This window comes from Schistocerca serialis, chromosome 2, assembly GCF_023864345.2.
Source record: "Schistocerca serialis cubense isolate TAMUIC-IGC-003099 chromosome 2, iqSchSeri2.2, whole genome shotgun sequence".
NCBI lineage: Eukaryota > Metazoa > Arthropoda > Insecta > Orthoptera > Acrididae > Schistocerca > Schistocerca serialis.
Window position 1 is genome coordinate 171018773 of NC_064639.1, and position 22703 is coordinate 171041475.

Below are 22703 nucleotides of genomic sequence, written 5' to 3' on the forward strand. Positions count from 1 at the left end.
GTAACCAGGCACCTGCTAAATACGTTCAGCCGTTGCCTCAGATATTCCAACTATACTCCGTTTGTCATAAGAATAAACCAGATGTAAACAAACACAAACGCGATGATTGGTCAGAAGCCGGAACACACGTACACTGGTGTTGTTACGCTCTTGAAAGTAGGTCCTACTTATGTATTAGATATCTTATTACTAAGTACGTTGAACGAAACTATAAGATATTCAAATGTATTAACAGCCATCAAAGTTTTTCTTAATCATGCTTTAGCAACGTAGTTTTTATTTCAAAAATCATGTACAGTCACAGCCTCTACAGCGTTGTACTCTAATTGTCGCGCTGTTAATGCGCAATATAAAAATGGCTGAAGTTGAGTTCTGTTCCGTAGTGAAATACGCGCGTGGAACACGGTTAAAAAGTACCGAGCAATAGGCTCTTCTATACGTTTTTCACAAATTTGCGGAGATAATCGGCTATGAAGTTTTCCCAGCCTTCTGTATACCGCAGTCGGAAGCGCAATGGAATGTGAAACGAATGCGGTTATTTGTCCGTTGTTTGAAATCTTCCCATAATCATTTTTTTCTCGTTCAGTGTGAAATACCTACGTCTCGTAATTACAAAACTCATCATCATTTTTTATGAATAATGCACGTCTTCTTGTTTCTAATTACATATTGGACACAAAATTCCTGTTTCCATTTCAAATATAAATTCTTAATCGATGTTTTATGAAGGACTGTTCATAAAAGTTCTTTAAATTAAGAAAACTTAACAATTTAATTTTTTAAGGCAAAAATGAAAAACCAAGTCCTCTTTATTTGGACTATGTCCATCGTTTTATACCACAGAGGTAAGTAACTATCGTAGAAACATGAAAAACAATCATTTTCACAGCATCGAGGACATCATACAAATGCCACATTTTTACATTTGCTACTGTATCATTACAACAAGAACCCAAAAGAAATGATCTGGAGCCAAGCTGCGGGATTTGACCCGAGAAGTAACAAGACTGTTAAGCTGTCAGACGTACTGGAACTAACGCACGCAGCTTTTTCACAAGTCGGTGCCGAACACTGGCCGGAGAATAGAACGGATCGTCATAAAAGAAAAAGAGAAAATGCTGCGCCTGGTTGGCTTCGTGGATTCTGTTGTTGATAGGCTCGTTATCAACGTAGCAGGTGACATTTCCAGAACTGAAATATATTTCTCGGATTCGAATAAGGAAGGAGCTAAGAGATTACCAGACGATTGTCTGTAATCAGTATCTTCAGTGGCATCAATATTTAGCTATACGGTGAAACCCTTCAATACTCTCTTACTCCACACACAGCTTAGGCAGAAAAATTTCTCTGTGGTTCCGTCAGGAATTTTCATCATTCTTGTTTTTAATTACAATAGTACATTAGCTAAAAACGATAACATGTTGCGGCTTTCGTCTAGTCGTCTAAGGAGCGTATTGTGGGAGATTTGCAGTGCATTATTTCATTCTGCTTTAAAGAGATTCAAAGCTGTATTGCTCCTGTGCTCGTCCCTTTTTACGTGTGAACTGCAGCTGGCCACGTCACTGTAGGCTAGCTGTACTATAGTTCAAGTCTTTTATCTTGGCGGTTCGCGCATGCCCGCCCAGACGCGGGAGATTGCTGCGTTGCCAGTTGTACGCGGCAAGAGAAGCAGTGCCATAGTATAGTTCGCCAACTTACGTTTAGGGGGGAGCGCACAGTTTATGAAGTAAAGCCACCACGGCCGCATTAACCCTTTCGCTGCTACAGAGACGTGCTCCCCGCATTCCGTGCTGTGCACTGCTCGCCTGTGCAGACACATGGTGTTTCGACTGCTTTGTAACACTTTATCATTCGATTTCACAAAAATTATTCGGCCCAAAAATTTGATTTTTACATATCTTCTTGACTGATACCTTCCCCTCATAAATGACTTAATTTTGTTTCGATGTTCAATGCATTTATTGTGCAGCATTAGATGTAGTAAACCATTGCACGAAATTTTGAAGAGTTTGCAGCGGTAAAAGTCCATAGCGTATACTTTCCGTATGGTCGATTTTAGTTGCTACTAGAAATTTCAAAAAAATACATTCAAACGAATAAAACTTATGAAGTAAGACACTTCGATATTGTTTTTAAACAAAGAAAATATTAAGCACTGAAGAAGGTTTGAACTCAGAACCTTTCACTTAGAGCCACACACTTTAACCATTACACTAACGCAGCTCAGCATTCCATAGAATTCCTGGAGGACTTTAAAATGTCACGCAAAATACCGACAAACACTGTTGGTATGACTATGAATTACTCACGTTTCGTCGAAGTACAATAGGAAATAAACAATTACCGCTGTTCTTTATTGCGAAAAAGCGGTTCGTGAGAATGATACAAACACCTTTCCTTGCTGTCGCCTGAATTAGGACACTTATTGCTTCTTTGGTTTAATTAATTATGAAGCAATTGGTATAAAGAATGCTTTTTCCAAACTTTCTATAAAACAAAGTCTGCTATCAAGACATTGCTTTTGTTCAATTACTCTATTTATGACTGAACGTTTCTAAAACTGAAGACACTCGTCCATACTCTGCACTGCAGTCGAGCTCTGGCAACGTTGTTCTCTCTTCATTGGCTGACTGTGTTTTGCGATGTCAGACGCGCAGAACGAACCTAAACTCTGCCACCGTCGCAGATGACGCGCAGTTTAGCTGATCGGTCAGAGCTGTCCAAGTTAAATGCGCTGGTAAAGGTGTTGTCCCATATTACCGCCCAGTCGATGTGCGCGTAATGCACAGCACGAAACGTACTTGACAGCTTGGCTGCAGTTCCACGTGAAGTCGAATGAGATTCCAGCAGACGCGGAAGAATACAAAGTGCAACGTTTACATCTGGTTTATTCTTATGATGAAAGGATTATAGGAGGAATGACCGCAGCAGAGTATCGCGCTGTGCACGATGACTGGTGTCTGAGTCCCGTGTGAAACTTCTAGATGGACGCTTGAAGTTGGGACGAGTGACTAAATTGAGGGCGAACGACAGTGTGGAGCTGAAGTTTGGCTGAAATCGGTCACATGATGTCCCTCGTTCACTACTTTTGAGATGCCATATTGGATTCATCGTATTTCGTTGTTTCTGTATTACACGTGGTGTGTTATAGCGGTATGGCGATTCAAGGCAGTGGCGCACTGAAGATTTATCACAAACAGTTCACTTTCGGTGTCATTTGTAATAATTATGCTGTCAGTTAATGACCCATTGGCGGAAAAGCCTTTCTGAGACCTCAGAGTTCTAATCGATTGCTATTGTTAGAGACGTGCAATTATTGACGTGAAGGAAGTAGGTTCACATCTTGGTGCATACTAATACAGGGTTATTACAAATGATTGAAGCGATTTCACAGCTCTACAATAACTTTTATTATTTGAGATATTTTCGCAATGCTTTGCACACACATACAAAAACTCAAAAAGTTTTTTTTAGGCATTCACAAAAGTTCGATATGTGCCCCTTTAGTGATTTGGCAGACATCAAGCCGATAATCAAATTCCTCCCACACTCGGCGCAGCATGTCCCCATCAATGAGTTCGAAAGCATCGCTGATGCGAGCTCGCAGTTCTGGCACGTTTCTTGGTAGAGGAGATTTAAACATTGAATCTTTCACATAACCCCACAGAAAGAAATCGCATGGGGTTAAGTCGGGAGAGCGTGGAGGCCATGACATGAATTGCTGATCATGATCTCCACCACGACCGATCCATCGGTTTTCCAATCTCCTGTTTAAGAAATGCCGAACATCATGATGGAAGTGCGGTGGAGCACCATCCTGTTGAAAGATGAAGTCGGCGCTGTTGGTCTCCAGTTGTGGTATGAGCCAATTTTCTAGCATGTCCAGATACACGTGTCCTGTAACGTTTTTTTCGCAGAAGAAAAAGGGGCCGTAAACTTTAAACCGTGAGATTGCACAAAACACGTCAACTTTTGGTGAATTGCGAATTTTCTGCACGAATGCGTGAGGATTCTCTACAGCCCAGATTCGCACATTGTGTCTGTTCACTTCACCATTAAGAAAAAAATGTTGCTTCATCACTGAAAACATGTTTCGCACTGAACGCATCCTCTTCCATGAGCTGTTGCAACCGCGCCGAAAATTCAAAGCGTTTGACTTTGTCATCGGGTGTCAGGGCTTGTAGCAGTTTTAAACGGTAAGGCTTCTGCTTTAGCCTTTTCCGTAAGATTTTCCAAACCGTCGGCTGTGGTACGTTTAGCTCCCTGCTTGCTTTATTCGTCAACTTCCGCGGGCTACGCGTGAAACTTGCCCGCACGCGTTCAACCGTTTCTTTGCTCACTGCAGGCCGACCCGTTGATTTCCCCTTACAGAGGCATCCAGAAGCTTTAAACTGCGCATACCATCGCCGAATGGAGTTAGCAGTTGGTGGATCTTTGTTGAACTTCGTCCTGAAGTGTCGTTGCACTGTTATGACTAACTGATGTGAGTGCATTTCAAGCACGACATACGCTTTCTCGGCTCCTGTCGCCATTTTGTCTCACTGCGCTCTCGAGAGCTCTGGCGGCAGAAACCTGAAGTGCGGCTTCAGCCGAACAAAACTTTATGAGTTTTTCTACGTATCTGTAGTGTGTTGTGACCATTTGTCAATGAATGGAGCTACAGTGAATTTATGAAATCGCTTCAATCATTTGTAATAGCCCTTTATTTTTTCCATCCTTGTATCACATTAAGGAACTTTCTTATCCATGTTGCAAGAACGCGTCATTCGTACTAAAACTCCATAAATGTCTCAGTTTAGCCTGTGAGTCATGCTGGTATAAGGGCGTACAGTACCACTGGCCACGTGTTCCCACACGAGTTTTGTGATAATTAAGGCAGTCCGTCCTTGAACTGCTTTAGGGAGCCGCCTCATAGGAATTCTTCATACGTGTTATGTGGAGATGCTCTCGTAGTTTTATGTCCCCTCGCATAGCAGTAGCAGCGCCATCGAATTCTTACTACTGTCTACGATTTAGGTAACGAAGTGGGGAGAAGCTTTTTGCACAAATCATTTTTACACGGAATGCCATTATGGTGCATTTATTTAAGAAACGCCGTAGAATGGACTTGTGCACTCTGATTATAAGGTAACTATTAATGGTAGAAGAGCACAAGAGCATGGTCTACCGCATGACTAGATCGAAAGACATCAAAAATGTTCAAAAGTGTGTGAAATCTTATGGGAATTAACTGCTAAGGTCATCAGTCCCTAAGCTTACACACTACTTACCCTAAATTATCCTAAGGACAAACACATACACCCATGCCCGAGGGAGGACTCGAACCTCCGCAGGGATCAGCCGCACAGTCCATGACTGCAGCGCCTTAGACCACTTTTTTTTTATTTTATTCGTTGTTCAAATGGTTCAAATGGCTCTGAGCACTATGCGACTTAACTTCTGAGGTCATCAGTCGCCTAGAACTTAGAACTAATTAAACCTAACTAACCTAAGGACATCACACACATCCACGCCCGAGGCAGGATTCGAACCTGTGACCGAAGCGGTCTCTCGACTCCATACTGTAGCGCCTAGAACCGCATGGCCACTCCGGCCGGCGTTCGTTGTTGATCGTTGTGTTTTGTCGTTGCGGACGTCATATGACATCCGTTAAAGTTCGTTTTGTTGATCCTTCCACTCAGTTTTTTATCACAGAGGCTAAAACAGCTCTCTGGCCAAACACGCTGAGCTACCGTGCCGGCTGACCGCTCGGCTAATCCCGCGCGACTCGAAAGACATCCTACTGACGATTACAATCGGTATAGTTCATAGAACAGTGTACATCTTCGGTTATGCCAAAATAATTCATTTATTTATTAATATCAACGTTTCCTGCCATTGTAAAATTACTGAAAGATAGTGTTTACGACCTGTAGACTCTTCCTAACGCCTAAGTCACAAAAGGCAGCTTCTGTTAGCACATTTTTAGTAATAAAAATTACCTGACTAGCGCCAGAATAAATGTCCTTACCCTATGTATTCTTCTGCTGACGTCACGAGCGATTTCTGCATCGTCACCTCATCCCACCGGCTCTGAGAGCGCCACATGGCCAACCGCCTCTGCCAGCCAGTGAGGCAACCTACTGCAACTCGCTCCTTACTCTATCCGTAATGCTGCGCTGATACATCCACGTGAAAAGCAGAACTGGAAATAAAGTAAAATGCGTTCTTGCCTGCGAGTAAGGCCTACCTTACAACGTAATAGAAGTATGTTTTGCAATGTTCGGTGTTATTTAAATTTAAGAGCGTGCTGTCTTTGGAATGGGTTTCTTCGATTTTGTGATTTCAGTCTGACCAAGAAACGGAAGATAAAACTGCCCCGAGTGATACAACCAGCAACACTTTCTTGTCAAAATATTTGGCCGTTTTTCCGAATATGTCGTGGTTTCCAAGTGTATGATAAGGGAGGAACATAAGATCAATACGTTTACGGTATATTTTTGCTTGGCACAAATATTTAGGTGCGATCAAATCCTTAACAACGCTTTCGTAAATTCGGCGCTCGAAATAACAATGGTCGCACCACACAAAGAGCAAGAAAGGTCACGTGACCCGAACGCCAGCCATTTATACCTGTGCAATTCCTCCTGGCAGAGGGTTCTTCGAACTGTATTCAGACCATTTCTCTACCATTCCACTCTCTAACACCGTATGGGAAAAGCGAACACTCAAATTTTTTTGTGCGATCTCTGTTTCTCTTATCTTATTATGATCATTTCTCCCTTTGTAGGTTGGCAATGATAAATTATTTGCACATGGTGATCGAAATTTCGTGAAAAGATTTCGCCACAAAGAAAAACGTCTTTGATTTACTGATTGCCATCCCACCTCGCTTATTATATCCGTGACTCTCTTTCCCCCATTTCGCGACAACACAAAACCAGTTGCCTTCTTAGTACTTTTCCGATGTCCTCCGTCAGTCCTATCTGGTAAGGATCCCAAACTGCACAAGAGTACTCTAGCGGAAGACGAACAAGCAGAATGTACAGACTCTTCTAACTCTACTGCCAATAAAACGTAGTCTTTGGTTTGCCTTCCCCACAAAATTACCTATGTGAGCGTTAGAATTTAAGTTGTTCGTAATTGAACGTCCTGGGTATTTATTCGAATTGACTGACTTCAAATTTATGTGATTTATCGTGTAATCGAAATTTAACGTTCTCTTTTTATACACATGTGGATGACCTCACACTTTACGTCCGCAGCTCGTGGTCGTGCGGTAGCGTTCTCGCTTCCCGCACCCGGGTTCCCGAGGTTCGATTCCCGGCAGGGTCAGGGATTTTCTCTGCCTCGTGATGACTGGGTGTTGTGTGATGTCCTTAGGTTAGTTAGGTTTAAGTAGTTCTGAGTTCTAGGGGACTGATGGCAATAGATGTTAAGTCCCATAAATGCTCAGAGCAATTCACACTTTACGTCATTGAGAGACAATTGCCACTTTTCGCGCCAGTCAGATGTGTCTAAGTAATTTTGAAATTAGGAACATTAGAGGGCCTATAACACTTCCTTGGGGAAAGCCGGATATATCTTCTGTTTTACCCGATAGTTTTTCGTTGACTGCTACGTAATGTGGCCTTTCTAAGAGGATATATCGGATCCAGTCGTACAGCTGAAGAAATACTCCATATACGGTTGAAACTGCTTCGCTACACCAAGGATATCTACTTATAAGTTGCTCATGTTGGCAGCTGTTCTTGATTTGAATTATGGAATATTTACTTCACTTTTGTGAAGGAATTTCGGTGAACTGTGTTTAAAAACTACGGTTTACTGGCGCTGTCATCCGTAATATTACCACCGGTGTCGCACAGTGAAGGTATTGATTGTGAATTGCCACTGGTGTACTTCACACACGACCAGAATCTCTCTGGATTTTCTATCAGATTACGAGACAGAGTTTCATTATGAAAGCAATTAAAAGCATCTCACATCGAGGTCCGCACTAAGTTTCGAGCTTCTTTAAAACATCGCCAATCTTGGAGACTTCGTGTTCTTTGAAACTTGACATGCTTTTTTTCGTTGCTTCTGCAACAGTATTCTGACCTGTTTTGTGTACCATAGGGGATCAGTACCATCTTTTATTATTTCTTTCGTATAAATCTCTCAATTGCCTCAGAAACTACATCTCTACATGTCGTCTACACTTACATAGTTAGGAAGTAGTGGAGGCTGTCTCTTACGAAAGAGTCAAGTGAATTTTTATCTGCTTTTTTTGGATAGGTATATTTTGCTTTTACTTTTGGTGGATTTGGATGTTGAGGTGGTCAGTCTCGCTACAACGGTCGCCAATTCCTGTATCCGTCATGATGTTTCGTCCTATCTGTTCAGGATTACTTGTTGGTAAGAGGTCAAGTGTATTCTCACAACCGTTTACACTTCCACTGGTCTTCTGAACTAATTGTTCAAAATAATTTTGGAAGAACATGTTTAGAACAATTTTTGGCGATGTTTCGTATCTACCCTGGCTTTGAAGACGTATTTCCACCAACAAATCGAGGGTCGATAGAAGTCACCGCCAACTATATCGTAAAGTGGGGCTTTGAACAAAGCGGTGCAGGGAGGGGGGAGGGGGGGGGGCGGGAGCGTTTTCTGGCCACGAAGAAGATGAGTCGTTGGAAGATATATGATAGTGAGATACTGGGCAGTCAAGTTGTTATGGTGAAAGGAGATCCATCGCTAATCTGGTGAGATCATTCCATTACAAATTAGCTTGCATTGTAGAGGATTTTATAGTCTATTTTGTTTTTCTTCTTCTCGGCAGTAATGATGTAATGTATTTGAATTTACCTTTTCAAAGAAAATGATTGTGGAAATTACAAATGTGATTTTCCTTCTGAGAACACTGTGGCCTTCAGGTGAGTGAATAAGTTAAATTTTTTATTTAAGTTACGCATTGTAAAGTCACACACTTTAGTTATGTTATCTAATGCTGTGAGAAGTTGTCGCACATGCGTAGCACTGGAGGTCTTATCGAATTGCTTGTATGGATTCATGTGGTAGTTGACTCAGATCCATGGGTACTGCAGTCCATATTCGCACTGGTTGTGCATTTAATAATTTATGCAACATCTGCTTCATAAGAGAGTTCGTGAAAGTACATTTTATGTGTCTCCTGATTTATAGGTAGCATTTCTCTGTCTTTGTCCAAGCGACGTGCTTATTTGAGACGTGTGGGAAATGAATTCTTATGTACAGTGGATGACTATCTAAGCAAGAGTGTGTTTATGAATAGTAACTCGAATGCTCAGTGATTTTTGTGATTTCAAATAGCTGTATGTCTTTCTTCTTTATTTTGATGTGAAAGTCGTAAATTCAGTTTGTTTCGAGATATTATGGCGAGTGTTGCAGGAGAATGGAACTGTAACATTCAGCGCACGGTCTGTACAAACACGCATGCACGCTGCTACTCTTTATTTCAGGTGGCAGTCCCTGCTAACAATATAGCAGTTACAATGATTATAAGTTAGTCGAGCAACAAGAGCAGTTTAAAATAGACACGGAAGCAGTTTCAGTAGTCCAGTTTCATTTCTGTAGCGCGCTACGTTCCTGAAAAAAAGGTGAGTTTTTGGTGGCACTCAGTAACTTGTTCATGACTGTATGCCGGTGCATTCTATTTTACAAGTGTTAAATATTTACTTATTTATTGTTTATTTAGCCTGAATAGATTAGGGCCTGAAAGCCCTCTGTTACATCTGACCAGGTACAGCACGCATAGCAATATATTACATAACAATCACAATAATAATAACTTGTCTTATTTATATAAACAGTAACTGGCAATAATAAAAGTAACACTAATAATGATGCCAAAATAATGAGGAATTAAGAATGAAATAAATTAGTTATTACATAACAAACTCAAATAATAATAACTTGCATTATTAACAAAAGTAATAACTTGTAATAATAATAGAGATATAAGAATGATATTGATTAGATTAGCATTATGAAAACCTTCTTTGGTATTAGAAGTGGAAGGGGTAATGAAGGAGGAGAGGACTGAAATTAAAGTGATAACGGCTACTATGAAAGAAAAGAGTTTGTGGATAATTCTGAAGACAGCAAGAGGGAAAAGTGAGAGGAGGGAGGGTTGATGAGAGTAAGCTGCAAGAAGAAATAGCTATTGTGACCGAAGATGGGCCATTAGCTCTCTATTGAAGTCTGAAAGATTTTAATTTCTTCAAAATTATGAGGACTATTGTTCCAGAGTCGGGTTCTCGATACATAAAATGATTTAGAGAACATTGTAGTGACTGTAGTGGTACACAGAGGATATTACTTTATTAAGAACTTGTATTTCTGCTATGTTGTTCAGATACTAGTGTAAGGGTTGTTGAAGATAAATAGGCAGAAGTACAATGTTTGAGAAGACGATACAGCGAACACAGGTATGACAATCATTAACATAAAATAAGAAAAGTAATGTGTCTAATACTGATCCTTATGGGACCCCTGACATTACAGTCTTTCATTGTGGGCTCTTTGTTCCGATCATTAAACATGTAAGGTATGAGTGGAACGACTGTATAGCACTAGAAGAAAAGTTTTGACTTTTATGTTTAGCAAGTAGCTGAACTCCAAAAAGCACATAATAGTCGCCCCTTGTTTCGCCATATTTTAGTTCACGAGAAGCTTTTATAAGAGCAGTTGTCGTGCTGCGATTTTTCCGGAAACCAGATTGGTTTTCATCCAGAAGGTTATATGAAGTTTAGTAACTCGTAAGCTGATCGTGAATCATGTATTCTAGAGCCTTAGATAATGCTGGTAGAATGCAAATGGGCCTATAGTCAGAAGGTTCTCTGGCAGATTCATTTTTGGGTAAAGGTTTTATGAGTCCCTTTTCCAGACTATTGGGAAGATGCTGGAGGTCAGAGAATGGTTAAAAATATACGTTATTATCGACGGTAATGAATGGAGGAGGAAATTAATCATTTATATCGTAATACTGTCGTGTCCTGCAGTTGCAGAACGAATTCATGTAATTGACTTCCTGGTTGTTTTTTAAGGCTTACCAGCTAGAGAAAAAATGTTTCTTTTGTACCCAGCGCAGATACTTGAAGAGAGTCGACGGTCTGTGTTCTTGACCGATGGTCAAGTAGAGAAATATTGTCAGAAGCGTTCTTTTCTATTCTTTTGGGTTTGTCAGACAATAGCAACTTTCATATCTTTTGGGTTGATTAATTATGAGTGTGTGATTCTAGATGTTCAATGATTATATGACAATGCACATCTCAATAGTCAGATTTCTAATATTCCATTGCATAACTTCCACGCTGAGAAAAGAGTAGAAAAAGAAATCCAGTTACACTCACTACATAAGCGTAACAACATGATAACGTAAATACTGTACGAACTTTAATACAATGATTATAGTTGTTATTCAACCTACTAGTGATGATAAAGGACATAGAGAAAGCTGCATGCGGCGCATTTCATACAATATAAAATCTTAATTACTCATAAAATATCCTCTTAACTGATTGTTTTTAGATTTTGTCATTGGTAAGGAAAAACAACGGTATGAACATTGAAAGTAAACCATACGTATATTTTACTGCTCTAGCGAACATGTTCAGATAAGAAAAACGAGTCGGCCGTTGTGACCGAGAGGTTCTAGGCGCTTCGGTCTGGAACCGCGCTGCTGCTACGGTCGCAGGTTCGAATCCTGCCTCGGGCATGGATGTGTGTGATGTCCTTAGGTTAGTTAGGTTTAAGTAGTTCTAAGTCTAGCGGACTGAGGACCTCAGATGTTAAGTTCCATAGTGCTTAGAGCCATTTGAACCATTTTTAAGAAAAACGAAACTGTCTTTAAAATGGCACTAGCAATTGTAAAGGACACTGCTTTTATTTTGCGCATTGTCTGTTCCGATACATCAGCAAAGTAAATGGTCTACCGCTCTGGAACTGGTACTTTAAAGAGTTGTTAATTAATGTCTCGTTCTTTCGCGATAATTGTTTATGACATCACTGTGACCATGTTTTTAGCTGGACCAAAAATGTATTTGACAAAATGTAAAGCGATTCACCTGTCAAAAGATAAGCTGGCTACGATTTCATACTTTTTAGGCAGTTCGTTGTGCGTTGGCAATCAGTAATGGAAATATAGACATATTCTACATCAATCACAGGTGAGTTGTTAGAGAACGAATTTAAAATTACATGCAAAATTAGCAGATACACCAATTAGTCTCTCTCTCTCTCTCTCTCTCTCTCTCTCTCTCTCTCTCTCTCATACACACACACACACACACACACACACACACACACACACACACACACACACACACATTAAAAGTTTAAGAGTGGTACGGTTGACAGCATTCTCTCAAAACAAATCTATTTAAAATAGTTCCAATTGCCCAGTTCCAACAAAGTTTTTGGGAGCTTTCCCTCGTCGTTTCGCGAATGTCAGCACTGGAAATATTCTACCACATATTTACAGTTTGGAAGCTCTTTGCCAACTTTCCAGGTCGGTGGGTTTGGCTGAAAGGAACCAATTTCTACAGAAACCCAGTCTACCCTCTTCGGTATGAGATGGAAGATGCAAGGAAATAAAGGGGTCACATACGGGCTTTTAAAACTGATGGCCCCTCAGAATAAAGCCAATCCACATGCAATAGGCAGCCAGCCAGATTCAACTTGAAAGGAGAAGAAATACAAAAATAAATGACATAAAATAGAAATATAGGATGCGGTACCTAAAACAGGTGTCAGATGGCTATTTTTTTGATGTTGTTATTGGATGTGTTAATATTTGTACAGGAAAATGATGTATTTGAAGAATTGTGGTCAGAGAAACACTTGTTAGGCAACAGTATCTACGTCTGCGACGGCAGCAATGTGGAGTCGTAGAATCTTTGACAGTTTGTAGTGGATAACTGCGGTGTGCAGCAGACGGGATTCGTTGAATATAAGTGTAATAATATACAGTGTAATGCATGAATGCACTTCTGGAACTACATGAGTTGCAGATTTATTACGCAGAGAAATGATGAGTCAGAACAATGGTCGGATAGCAAACGAACGGGAAAAAGGTTTTGAAATAAGCAAGGTATTATTTGAAGAGATAAAAAGTTTATTTTTATTTTTGTAGACCGTACTGTTGGTCCACCTCGTCATAATCGAGTCTTTGATAATTCTTCTACTGATTGATCTTCTGAGGACATTTACTGTACCATGGAAGTTATTAGATTAAATAAATTTTCGTATTAGAGTCTATATTTTTTTTACAAGTTTCTTCCTAACTGAAATTTCAGAAATTAAAGGTTGAGTCATGTGTTTCATTGGCATTCTGTTCCAAGATTATCAACCCCAATATTCCTGGACAAATTGTAGTTAGTTTTTAGCAGTATTTTTTTAGCCGTTGCGGAGTCTTTCTCTGTTGCTGTTTCTGGCAGTACTTGATTTTGCAGGTGAGATTCATAATACATGATTGTATTGTTTCCTTTCCTTTGCGCAATGTAGTTTCTGTCAGTGTCATTACGTTACCAGGGCCATATGTCAGTGGAGAAATTTTCGTGTATTCATGTTACATTCTTATACCGGTCGAATTACAGTTTCTTTCTTTTTTTTTCGAACAGTTCGCAATGACCAAGCCTACTGAGCGTGAAATTTTTGGTTTGCTTCTTTATTTGCTTATGAATGAGATCTGTTTTCACACACACACACACACACACACACACACACACACACACACACACACACACACACATAATTTTCTTTTCAATTTGATGTGAATGATGTGGGTTTGAGCTCAGTAGCACATTTAGGTTGTCAGTTTACATTCCCTAGTTTGTATTTAGGATAACACAAACACAAGTAAACGCTACCCACTTACGCCGGCCCGTAACTCATGTGCATAAAATGAAATATAATGTCTTGAATACCATTACTCACCTTCACAGTAGCCGCTGAAAGTATTCTCCGCCCGCTTCAGCACACATGTGAGCACGCTTGTCAGTTCCTGTGTTGTGATGCTATTGATGACAGTCTGGATCCTTGTCTCAAGTTCTTTAACTAGTGTCGATTTGTTTCTTATGCTCTTCCCTTTAACAGTCCCCACAAGTAAAAGTCCCAAGTGGGCAAGTCTGGTGGCCGAGGAAGCCACAAGCCTTTGCTTGACTGTCTTCCGGTGTGAACATCTCATGCACACAGGGCAATGGTGTAACTGATGTATGGCATGTTGCACCGACTTGCTGAAAGTAACGTAACTGGCGCTCTTCTTCTGTCAAGTTTGTAAAAACTCTTCCAGGATTCCCAGATACAAGCCACTGTTCCTTCTCGACTCAAAGAATATGGGCCCCATAACGCTTGTAGTGGAAATGGTATAGCAAATAGCAATCTTTTCGTGATGCAAGGGTACCTAGTGTATCACGTGTGCGTTTTCTGTCTACCAATTCCTGCTCTTTTGGGAATTTATGTACCCAGACAGGTGTAACCAAGCCTCGCCATTCATGATGAAGTTCAAATGGCTTTGAGCACGATGAGACTTAACATCTGAGGTCATCAGTCCCCTAGAACTTAGAACTACTTAAACCTAACTAAGCTAAGGACGTCACACACATCCATGCCCGAGGCAGGATTCGAACCTGCGACCGTAGCGTTCGAGCGGTTCCAGGCTGAAGCGCCTAGAACCGCTCGGCCACACCGGCTAGCCCAACATTTCTCAACAGCCATGAACAGAAACGCAGTCTCTTCTGCAGGTTAGGCTGCATCAGTTCTTGCACAACACTTATCCGGTACGTTTTGCGTCAGTCCCCTTAAAACACGTCTGCGACTTCTCTCACTCGCATGAACCTGTTAACTCAGTCCCCGGCTGACTTACGAGGACTTCTTGTCATTGTCTCCTGCACTTACCTCTTTAATTCAGGAGGTGAGCTGTTCCTGGTAGCGTATTGAAGCAATCCTGTACCCTGCCATTTCTCAATCAATTCCTGTGTGGCGCTTTCCGCTGGCACAGAACGTCCTGGAAATTCCTCCTGAAACAAATTCCTTGTTTTCGCAAAAGATCCAGTGCGAATGAACGCTGCATCAATGGCAACACGCTCAGGTAACGAATACGGCATTATCATACATTCACACTAACCCGGCTTGACACAACGAGGCCTTTCTCTCATCTGGTCTCGACAAGTTTTACTGGCTGCGGCTGCAGCTGCCTTACACAGCAACAAAGATCCACGCAGTATCGTTACACGGGAGAAAACGGTTAGTCGTGGGCGATTGTTTAGACGCCGCTTCCCGTTTTCCATTATTATTCCACGCACTGCAGCATTAAAGTTGCTTATGACAGGCTGGTTTTCCGTGCCGCACCCTGTGCTACGTGTAAGAGTACACGGCCATTTACAGAGGGAGTGTCAGAGATGAAAGTATTGCTAGCAGCTAGAGTGAGGTTTACGTGAGAGCGAGGAGAGTGTAGCCAGCAGGATGGAACCTACCGTGGAGCGAAGGGGAGCGCTGCCCTAGCTGGGCGCCGTGCCAGCTCATGAAGACCTTCCAATATATCGGACCGCAGCACAGGGCCAGCGCGGATTTACGTCGTTCGCCGCCCGCTAGTTGAGCGAGCCGTGAATCAGCCAGAACGTACTGCCCAACTGATGGCGAGATGTTGCGTAATAGAGGGGTCGCCAATTTAATAACCACTCCCAAGACGTAACTACACTAAAGTGCCAAAAAAAATCTCCTATAAGCATGCGTTTTCAAATACAGAGATATGTAAACAGGCAGAATTCGGCGCTGCGGTCGGCAACGCCTGTATAAGACAAGTGTCCAGCGCAGTTGTTAGATCATTAGCTGCTGCTACATCTACATCTACATCTACATACATACTCCGCAATCCACCATACTGTGCGTGGCGGAGGGTGCCTCGTACCCCAACTAGCATCTTCTCTCCCTGTTCCACTCCCAAACAGTGTAGTCTTTCCGCGAAATGTAAGTTGATGGCAGTAAAATTGTACTGCAGTCAGCCTCAGATGCTGGTTCTCTAAATTTCCTCAGTAGCGATTCACGAAAAGAACGCCTCCTTTCCTCTAGTGACTCCCACCCGAGTTCCTGAAGCATTTCCGTAACACTCGCGTGATGATCAAACCTACCAGTAACAAATCTAGCAGCCCGCCTCTGAATTGCTTCTATCCCAAACGCTCGAGCACTACTCAAGAATAGGTCGTATTAGTGTTTTATAAGCGGTCTCCTTTACAGATGAACCACATCTTCCCAAAATTCCACCAATGAACCGAAGACGACTATCCGCCTTCCCCACAACCGCCTTTACATGCTTGTCCCACTTCATATCGCTCTCCAATGTTACGCCCAAATATTTAATCTACGTGACTGTGTCAAGCGCTACACTACTAATGGAGTATTCAAACATTACAGGATTCTTTTTCCTATTCATCTGCATTAATTTACATTTATCTATATTTAGAGTTAGCTGCCATTCTTTACACCAATCACAAAACCTGTCCGAGTCATCTTGTAACCTCCTACAGTCACTCAACGACGACACCTTCCCGTACACCACAGCATCATCAGCAAACAGCCGCACATTGCTGACCACCCTATCCAAAAGATCGTTTATGTAGATAGAAAACAACAGCGGACCTACCACACTTCCCTGGGGCACTCCAGATGACACCCTCACCTCCGATGAACACTCACCATCGAGGACAACCTACTGGGTTCTATTACTTAAGAAGCCTTCGAGCCACTCACATACTTGGAAACCAATCCCATAATCTCGTACCTTAGTTAGGAGACTGCAGTGGGGCACCGAGTCAAACGCTTTCCGGAAGTCAAGGAATATGGCATCTGTCTGATACCCTTCATCCATGGTTCGCAAGATATGTGAAAAAAGGACGAGTTGCGTTTCGAAGGAGAGATGCTTTCTAAAGCCGTGCTGATGCATGGACAGCAACTCTTCTGTCTCAAGGAAATTGATTATATTCGAACTGAGAATATGTTCGAGAATCCTGCAACAAACCGATGTTAAGAATATTGGTCTGTAATTTTGAGGATCCGTCCTTCTACCCTTCTTATACATAGGCGTCACCTACGCTTTTTTCCAGTCGCTACAGTGGCAGGTTGTCAAGATTTAAGTGAGTCTGAACGTATTATTATAGTCACAGCACGAGCGATACGACACAGCGTCTCCGAGGTAGCGATGAAGAGCAGATTTTCCCGTACGACCATTTCACGAGTGTACCGTTAATATCAGGAATCCGGTAAAACATCAGATGTCCGACATCGCTGCGGTCGGAAAAAGATCCTGCAAGAACGAGACCAACGGCGACTAAAGAGAATCGTTCAACGCGACGGAAGTGCAACCCTTCCTCAAATTTCTGCAGATTTCTATGCTGTGCCATTGACAAGTGTCAGCGTGCGAATCATGCAACGAAACATTATCGATATGAAACTTCCTGGCAGATTAAAACAGTGTGCCAGTCCGAGACTCGAACTCAAGACCTTTGCCTTTTGCGGGCAAGTGCTCTACCGTCTGAGCTACCCAAGCACGACTGACACCGCGTCCTCACAGCTTCACTTCTGCCAGTACCGCGTCTCCTACCTTCCAAACTTTATAGCTCTCCTGCGAACTTTGCAGAACTAGCACTCCTGAAAGAAAGGATATTGCAGAGACATGGCTTAGCCACAGGCTGGGGGATGTTTCCAGAATGAGATTATCACTTTGCAGCGGAGTGTGCACTGATATGAAACTTCCTGGCAGATTAAAACTGTGTGCCAGACCGAGACTCGAACCTAGGACCTTTGCCTTTCGCGGGCAAGTGTTCTACCATCTGAGCTACCCAAGCACGACTCATGGGCCGTCCTCACAGCTTCACTTCTGCCAGTACCTCGTCTCATACCTTCCAAACTTTACAGAAGCACTCCTGCGAACCTTGCAGAACTAGCACTCCTGAATGGAAGGATATTGCGGATACATGGATTAGCCACAGCATGGGGGATGTTTCCAGAATGAGATTATCACTCTGCAGTGGAGTGTGCGCTGATATGAAACTTCCTGGCAGATCAAAACTGTGTGCCAGACCGTGGCATCAGCTATCCAGGGTTAAAATTTCGTGACACTGTTTTTCTCCATCCCATATAGGCGTTGCCGACCGCAGCACCGTATTCTGCCTGTTTACATATATCTGTATTTGAATACGCATGCCTAAATCAGTTTCATTGGCACTTCAGTGTCTATGACTTACGATTACCAAATTAAAAACATAAACATGAGCTTGAGTATAATTGACGTAATTAGGGTTTTGCGTTTCCAGCTACAAAGCTTTTACATGGTTAACGTCAAACATTTTACATAATTGCTCTCTTGTATAGTTATTAGACGTCTGAGGATGTTTTATACAGGGGAGTATGATTCTTTAAAAATCGGGGCTTGGGGTGGGGGGTATGTAAGAGAGGTTACTGGTTATTTACTATTATAGGTTCTGAGTTGTGTTGATTGGCCGTTGTTACTTTCTAAAAATTAGTTACATCTTTTATTGTTATTCATGTGACATCCAATGGCTATTTCATGTTCGAAGTTTGAAGTGGCTGACAAATCCATTCTGCTGTTCAGCGTCTCTACTGACAAAAAAAAAAAAAAAAAAAAATACTCCCATCGCCTCCTTTTATATTGGCGGATGTGCCTCTCTGACACCTGAAAGTGACGCTTAGGAAACAATAGCCAGACGCTGTTCACAGATTATTACGAAACACATTTTACAAACCATTATTATAGTCTTTATCGCTGTCAGTTCTTTATAGGTCTTGCCAGGAAGGCAAATCTCGGAAAGGGCTCTAGAGTCACACATTTCTGATCAGCGTTTTCTTTAATCGGAAGTTTCTATGTAGCTGTATTTTTATCCTTTTGTATCTCTAATATTATTCTACGTATTTGTGTAGTTCTGTAGCTATATTTGTGCCACATGTTACCTTGTTGTGGTGTGTGTCTGTTTCTGTACCGCTATATGATGTTTCATTTTTACTATTGTTATTGCTGGCTGTGTTTAGTCTGGGTGCGGATCTATACGGCTTGTCTCTTGCGTATTTCTTTTGTAATACTGTTGAAATATTAATTTTCATGAATCATTGTTTCCCATTTAATGCGTACCGGCATATCTTAGTGCCACAATAGGAATAGAGACCCCCGGCCGGTGTGGCTGAGCGGTTCTAGGCGCTTCAGTCTGCAACCGCGCGACTGCTACGGTCGTAGGTTCGAAACCTGCCACGGGCATGGATGTGTGTGATGTCCTTAGGTTAGTTAGGTTTATGTAGTTCTAAGTTCTAGGGGACTGATGACCCCAGAAGTTAAGTCCCATAGTGCTCAGAGCCTTTTTTTTTTTTTTTTTTTTTTTTTTTTGTACATGACTGGCTGTTGTACCAAATGCTGGAGCCAGACACAAATGACGGTTGCGTGGTTGCATGGACAGAACGCGCGTAGCGGTTCTGCCTGCTCCCGAAATTCACAGGCGTGGAGAACCGTAGAAAGCGTGTTGGCCAAGGGAACGGACCTCGTGACGCAACAACACACGTCACTTTCACACAGCTAGCGCCGGCAGCCCAATCTCACTGTCTGCAATGTGGAACAAAAACCCAGTCGCCAAGTTCATATGTAATACAATCTGCGGGAAACGAGAACAGAATTTCGGACACTGGTTTTCGCTGTCGTGTTTACAAGTTACGCTGCGGTCACAGGGGCACCGATAACTTCGGCTGACAACTTCGTCATAGTGCGTTCGATCTCCTCCGGCAGTTTTTGGCGGGATGAATGTCCCGGCGAGTGTGTGTTTATAGACGTGTACTTATAGACGTGTACTGTATTGAGGCTTTTCCGAATAAAGCGATGCCGAACGTATATGAATGACTGAGAAAAACTTCGCGAGTACCATACATTCTCTCCTCAGTTACTAAAACAATCAGATAGTTTTTATGAAAATATGAGAATCAAGAGATAAACGATTTGTAAAATGATTAAATGATGATGTAAGTCCATGTGGAGAGCATGTAGATAATTTTAATGGTAGGAGGACTACACAGGATGGAACGATAAAGAAATGCGAGAGGGCAACCCAGAATAGTGCTACTGCAGTGGATGACCGCTACCTACGGATTATGGCTCGGAGGAACCCTGACAGCAACGCCACCATGTTGAATAATTCTTTTCGTGCAGCCACAGGACGTCGTGTTACGACTCAGACTGTGCGGAATAGGCTGTATGATGCGCAACTCCACTCCCGACGTCCATGGCGAGGTCCATCTATGCAACCACGACAACCTGCAGATGGGCCCAACAACATGTCGAATGGACCGTTCAGGATTGATATTACGTTCTCTTCACCGATGAGTGCCGCATATGCCTTCAACCAGACAATCGTTTGGAGGCAACCCGGTCAGCCTGAACGCCTTAGACACGCTGTCCAGCGAGTGCAACAAGGTGGAGGTTCCCTGCTGTTTTGGGGTGGCATTATGTGGGGCCTACGTACGCCGCTGGTGATCATGGAAGGCGCCGTAACGGCTGTACGATACGTGAATGCCATCCTCCGACCGATAGTGCAACCATATCGGCAGCATATAGACGAGGCATTCGTCTTCATGGACGACAATTCGCGCCCCCATCGTGCACATCTTGTGAATGACTTCCTTCAAGATAACGGCTTCGCTCTACTAGAGTGGCCAGCATGTTCTCCAGTCATGAACCCTATCGAACATGCCTGGGATAGGTTGAAAAGAACTGTTTATGGACGACGCGACCCACCAACCACTATGAGGGATCTACACCGTCTCGCCGTTGAGGAGTGGGACAATCTGGACCAACAGTGCCTTGATGAACTTGTGCATAGTATGCCACGACGAATACAGGCATGCATCAATGCAAGACGACGTGCTGCTGGGTATTAGAGGTACCTGTGTGTACAGCAATCTGGACCACCACCTCTGAAGGTCCGCTGTATGGTGTTACAGCATGCAATGTGTTGTTTTCATGAGCCAAAAAAAGGGCGGAAATGATGTCTATGTTGATCTCTATTCCAATTTTCTGACAGGTTTCGGAACTCTCGGAACCGAGGAGGTGCAAAACTTTTTTTGATGTGTGTATATACACAAAAGAACAGTAGCATTCACGTTAAGAAAATGATAAAACTGAGGCCTTGTGGCCTTATCCCACATTCAGTCTGCAATCTACCAAGCTATGTTGCTAATCGCAGAAACTGCTACAACATTAACATGTCCTTATACCAAGAAAAGATGAGAATATACCGTGAAAGCAGAATATTCTCCCCGCCCCTTTTTTGATAAAAAAAATTAAATAAATAACACTAAAGTGCCTCTAGAAGATATAAGGTGAAAGCATTACACTGGAAACTCAGGCTAAAGTCAGTTAAAAGAAACACCAAATAAACTACGTATCCCTAATGGTTGAGAGACAGCTGGTATAGCAGAGTTACTTAAACCTAAAACTCTAATAAGCAACATGTTGCGAGGGAAACAGTACAATTTTGAATAGGAATACAGGGCGTAAAATACACAAGGGAACTGAAGTTGCTTGTTCCAACAGACGGCCTGAATTACTGTGCTTAGGCCAGTCCCCTGCACCACAGCAGATGTTAACAAACAACAAGACATAACATCAACAGGTCCCCGAGCCCGTGATGCGTAGAGAAGTTGGATGCAAGCTGGCTCAAGTTAGTGCTGTTAACAAAAGGCACTACATAAGTGAGGGCCAAGGACAGCTTAACAATTATACATGAAACCCTTACGAGAACATATCGAAGTGCGCCAACTTGTCTTTAACTCTCGTAACAAAGATCTCGATTCAAGAAAAGGGAACATGAGAATTAAAGGCACCCTCAAGTTTTAATCAACTGGCTAGTCACAGCTATAATCAGAGGCTCAGCGACAAACACAGGCGATAACTGTTGGGCCACCAAGCCGTTTGTTGGCGTTTATTACAATAAGGCAAAAAGAAACGAGCTTACTGTGGTGTCACCGCCAGACACCACACTTGCTAGGTGGTAGCTTTTAAATCGGCCGCCGTCCATTAGTACATGTCGGACCTGCGTGTCGCCACTGTGTGATCGCAGACCGAGCGCCACCACAAGGCAGGTCTCGAGATACGGACTAGCACTCGCCCCAGTTGTACGGACGACTTTGCTAGCGACTACATGGACGAAGCATTGCTCATTAGCCGAGCCAATAGAATAGCCTTCAGCTAAGTCAATGGCTACGACCTAGCAAGGCGCCATTAGTAACATTGCATGTATCTAAAGAGTCTCACTTGTATCGCCACAATCGCCACAATCTCCAGATGTACCACAAGGATGGATTAAAGTTAAGTATTCCAGCAGCTACGTACTTTTCTTTATAGCATTCATTACGTATCCTGTTTCAGACCTCACGCCATCCTGCTTTAGCTTAGCGCGTGCCTTTCGGCTTCCTCTCATTGTGTCTAGGCTGTCTTGTCTAGACACAACACTTACTTCTACAGAACTGGAACCACACAGGTTCTCACGAACATTAGCTGCTTACGCAACACTTTAAGCAAGGAAATCTATAACACAATTTGCACACGCATTAGACATATAATGTTTAAATCCACACGCCCACAAATAAAAAAATAAATAAAAAGGTAACCGCTAAAATAACCAGCTGCAGTAAATACAACTAGTAAATTTAAATGA